Source organism: Opisthocomus hoazin, chromosome 15 (assembly GCF_030867145.1).
Source record: "Opisthocomus hoazin isolate bOpiHoa1 chromosome 15, bOpiHoa1.hap1, whole genome shotgun sequence".
In the NCBI taxonomy this organism is placed as follows: domain Eukaryota; kingdom Metazoa; phylum Chordata; class Aves; order Opisthocomiformes; family Opisthocomidae; genus Opisthocomus; species Opisthocomus hoazin.
In genome coordinates, this window is record NC_134428.1 from 6,576,904 (window position 1) to 6,582,042 (window position 5,139).

Sequence of the window (5,139 nt, forward strand, 5' to 3'; positions counted from 1 at the left end):
TCGCTTGGGTTTCGGGGTGACAGGCTTAAGTTCATTTTGCTTGGTTATTCTTGCTAGATCATGATGCAAAAGGTACAAGGGCTGATCTTTGCTATTTATTGCTTGAGTTTTTCATTATTATTTCACCTTTCCCTTACGGTACAAGATCTCTATCGCGCCAGGTTTCTTTTCTATCACCTATACTAAGTTGGGGAAAAAAATGTTTTAGTTTGGTAGGGTAAGTCAATTTTTAATTTCCTTGCTTGAGGGCAGTTGCGGTTGGGCTAGGGGTTAGGCTTCAAGACAACCTGAGGGTAGCAGGTATCTTTCAGGTGTAAGCTGAATGCTTTGATTGTAGCTACGTCTTGATGTGCTAAGTACACCTTCCGGTACACTTACCTTGTTACGACTCACCTCGTCTTCAGCTTGCTAGTGGCTTATGTAGTAAGGGGAATAGCTTGTGAGGAGTGTGACGGGCGGTATGTATGTGCCTCAGGGCCAGCTTAAAGAGGACTTTATTATCCTGCTTTATTGCTAAATCCGCCTTCTAGGTGCGGTTTCACACCCCTTTCCATAGGGTTCTCTACTATAGAGCATGTAGCCCATCTCTTCCACCCCGTGAGCTATACCTTGACCTGTCTTACTAGCGGAATGGGGCTATTCTGCTCACTGTTGTACTCTCAGAAGGAGGTGAGCTGGCGACGGCGGTATGTAGGCTGTTCTGGCAAGAGGTGGTCGGGTGTATCGTGGGTTATCGATTATAGAACAGGCTCCTCTAGGTGGGTTTGGGGCACCGCCAAGTCCTTAGAGTTTTAAGCATTTGCACTGGTAGTTCTCGGGTGGATACTTTGGTTGGGTGATAAGTATCAAGATTTAGGGCTAAGCATAGCGGAGTATCTAATCCCAGTTTGTGCCTTAACTTTCGTGGGGTTTAATTATTCGGAGGTGCTAAGATCATTTTAAAGGTGGACTTAGGTGCATCCTTTGCTTATGACAGCTTAGCTGCATTTTTATCTTAGTCTGCTACGATAATGTGGTACCACTCTTTATGCTGCATACGATTAATCTGGGCCTCTTGTGTGACTGCGGTGGCTGGCACAAGATTTACCGGCCCTGAGTATTGCTATAACTAAGTCAAGTTTGCACTTATTGCTTAATGTTAATCACTGCTGAGTACCCGTGGGGGTGTGGCAGAGCAAGGCATCTTGGGCTACGATGTATTGTGTGCCTGATACCTGCCCCTCTTGCCTTGATTAGTGGAGGCTGAGGGCATTGACACTGGTGCGCAGATACTTGCATGTATATATTTGGCAAGAATTAACTGTAAGGTTAGGACTAAGTCTTTTGTCCTCGGGTGCGTGTGGCGACATCTTAGTATCTTCAGTACTATACTTTGGTTTAAGCTACGAGGACGTTTAAGTTTTGTTGTTGTTTGTTGTTGTTGTTGTTTGTTGTTGCTTGTTGTTGCTTGTTGTTTTGCCTGGTGAATTTTATGTTTGTTTTGGTTCATGATGTTGTAGGGAAATTTCTTAATTTGGGTGATGGAACGTGTTCATGATGGACAAATTTGGATGGCTATTTTATTAATGTAACTCCAGTACTGATGACGTGTTAAGAATACAAGGATACAATTCGTGACAGGATACGAAAAAAATAAGTGAATATTTTAGCTGAAAGTTGCTAGTGTTGTTTAGAAAATCAGAGGAAGTGTAATAATAATAAACTATGTCCTCAGAGAAAGTGTAATAATAATAAACTATGTCCTGCGACCATTCACTAAATTGCACCATTGTAGGGGTTAGTGGACACACCATAACTAAATGGAAAACAAAGTGCATCAGTGTTAAGATGATTCCCCATATACTTACACCATCTCATTAATGGATTCCCCGAGGGCGAGAAAAAGGACGCATGCCATGTATGCTCACGTATATAAATTGTATTTACCCGTTGCACCGCAGGGTAGCCTGAAGAAACCCAAAAAAAAAGGGAACCAAAAGTGCTAAGGCTTTGGGTGACACGATTAAGAGGCCAAATGGTGATTAATAGCCTACCAGATGCATCTGTGAAGAGCAAGTTGAAGGGACTAAACAAATAAATGACCCTGAAAAAGGAACCAGAGGTACAAAAGAGCAAGTTGAGCGAGGGTGTAGGGGGAAAGAATGGTCCTGAAGCTGGTCGTGATGGAATCTTATGTGTGGTGCGTTGCTGATTTCACGTGAGAAGCCCGATTAATAGATAACCTGATACCTGAAACAGGTCCTTCTAGAGAAGCGTCAATTAAGTCTTGTGACCGTTCACGTAGATGTTTGCAGGCACTGTTGTATCCATAGGAGTTCTATTATAAGATAACAGTTTACATGTACAGGTTTAGTAAGTATTCCTTACTCCAAGAAGTTTACTATTACTTGAAAGTAGGATGTTAACTTAAAGATATTGTCCGTGTAACATGGTTATGACCTAAGACATGTCAGTGTATGTGTTCAGCATATTATTATATATATATATACATGCATGTGTTTATGGGGTAGGTATTAGTGTGTAACAATACATAAAAATTGCCATTGGATTATGCACCGGGGGGGGGGGGTAGCGGGGGGGGTAGGGAAGTTACATTATTTGGGTTCCTGTAGTTGAAATATACAATGGTTTTTCAGGCCGTAGTTCTTGGAGAAAAGCCAAGCTGGAACTGCGATGACCTATTTTGTACTTTTTTTAGGGGTATGCTTTATTTTAGGGAGTTTGGGGGTTGCATCTAATCCTTCTCCGCACTACGGGATTGTTGGGTTGGTGTTAGCATCTGTTGCAGGGTGTGGGTGATTATTGCGTTTGGGGGTCTCTTTTATCTCGTTAGTACTGTTCATGGTATACTTAGGGGGGAAGTTGGTGGTTTTTGTCTATTCTGTGTCTTTGGCGGCAGATTTATTTCCAGAGGCTTGAGGGAGCTGGCGTGTAATGGGATATGGTACGGGGCTTGTTTTAGTAGCTATTGTTGGTATGGTTATTGGAGGATTGGCAGAGTGTTGGAAGTTTGGGGTTATTACTGTTGATAGTGGAGGTGTATTTTCTGTTCGGTTAGATTTCAGTGGGGGGACTATGTTCTATTCTTATGGTATTGGGATATTTTTAGTGGTGGGGTGGGGGTAATTGTTGAGTTTATTTGTTGTATTGGAGCTTGTGCAGGGGTTGTCCCGGGGGACAATTTGAGCAGTTTAGGATTATTTAGGGTTCGGGCGTGGCCAGAAAGTAGTTTAATGTAAAATACCGGCTTTGGGAGCTGGTGATAGAGGTTGAAGTCCTTTTTCTCTGATGTTGCTCAGAACTCTAAGAAGGGGTGTAGTCTTCATTCTTCGGCTTACAAGACCAATGTTTTTATAAACTATTAGAGTGTTTTAGTAACTTAATATTTTGTTTTCTAAGGCCTGTGTTAGGGGAAACAGGATTAGGAGGATAGTAAAGTAGGCAATAGAGGCTAATTGGCTGATGATAATGAAGGGGTACTCTGCAGGATGGCTTCCTACTCATGTTAGGATGAAGAGGTTAGCGACGAGGGTTCAGAATAAAAGTTGGGATAGGGGCCGGAAGGCTATAGTGCGTTGTTTAGTCTTGTGGAGGAAGGGGACTAGGAATAGGATGAGTATGGAAGCGGCGAGGGTTAATACACCACCCAGTTTATTGGGGACTGAGCGTAGGATGACATATGCGAATAGGAAGTATCATTCTGGTTTAATGTGGGGTGGTGTGACTAATGGGTTTGCTGGTGTAAAGTTTTCTGGGTCACCTAGGAGGTTGGGGGAGAATAAGGCTAGGGTTGTTAGTAGAAGGAGCATTAATGTAAACCCTAGGGGATATCTTTGGTAGAGAAGTATGGGTGGAATGGGATTTTATCACAGTTAGATACGATGCCAAGGGGGTTGTTTGAGCCTGATTCGTGGAGGAAGGTGAGGTGGATGAGAGTCAGGCCTGCAATTACAAATGGGAGGAGGAAGTGTAGGTCAAAAATTCGGGTTAGGGTCGGGTTGTCTACTGAGAATCCACCTCAAGCCCATTCTACAAGGGTTTGTACGGGATAGCTGAGAATAGGTTGGTGATGACTGTACGCCTCAAAGTGATATTTATCCTCATGGCAGGACATATCCTACGAAGGCAGTTGCTATTAGTGTGAGTAGAAGGGCAATGCCAGTGTTTCAGGTTTCTTTGTACAGGTATGAACCATAGTAGAACCCTCGTCCAATGTGTAAGTAGATGCAGATGAAAAAGAATGATGCACCATTTGCATGTACGTTGTGGATTAATCAGCCGTATTGTACATTTTGACATGTGTGGGCTACGGACAAAAAGGCTAGGGTTGTGTCTGCAGCATAGTGTATAGCTAGGAGCAGGCCTGTTAGGATTTGGGTTATTAAGCAAATTCCCAGTAGGGAGCCAAAGTTTCATCAAGCAGACATGTTTGAGGGTGTGGGGAGGTCGATTAGGGAGTTATGTATCATTTTTAGTAGGGGGTGATATTTTCGTGGGTTTGGTGCCATTAAGTTTATTAGAATTAATGTAAGGATAAGATGGTAAGGATTGATAGGGCGAATGATCCTAGGTAGGTTTTGATTAGTCCGGTGTGAAGGGTAGTTGAGGTTTTTGTTGCTATGAGTTGTAAATCAGCAAGTCCTTCAGGACCTATCTTTTTATATCATGATAGGTCGATTAGGTGGGAGACAACTTTTTGTCCGTTGTTTAGGGCGATTATGGAGTTAAGGCAGTGCATTAGGGGGTTGAAATAACCTAGAGAGGAGGAAAACTTTTAAGTATGTGTTTTGTTTGGGGAGGGTTAGAGTGTGTGTTATGTTTGAGAGTTCTAGTGCAAGGATGGTGATGCCTAATGCTGTGATGATGATGGCTGCAGTTTTTGTAAAGGTGGGCGTGGTTATTGGTGGGGTTTTCGCTGGGGTGATGTAGGATGTGATGATTATGCCGTCTATAATGCTACCTAGGGCGAGGTGGGTGATTGGGCGAATAATTATCGGATTGTTTTCATTTGTTGGGAGGATTGCGGATGATCGTGTAGATCCTGTTTGTACGAGTAGGGTTATGCGTAGGCTGTAGGTTGCGGTGAATGATGTGGCTAGGAGTGTTAGGAGTAGTGCTCTGGTGTTTAGGTAGGATGCA

The 5,139-nt window shown here is 43.1% G+C and overlaps 1 non-coding gene across 1 annotated transcript; it reads right to left on the reverse strand.

The window, feature by feature from the left end:
* Positions 1-345: 345 nt before the first annotated feature.
* Positions 346-1,161, reverse strand: LOC142363325 (18S ribosomal RNA). The gene has a single exon (XR_012765661.1). It is a non-coding gene; the product is annotated as an 18S ribosomal RNA (ribosomal RNA).
* Positions 1,162-5,139: the final 3,978 nt, after the last annotated feature.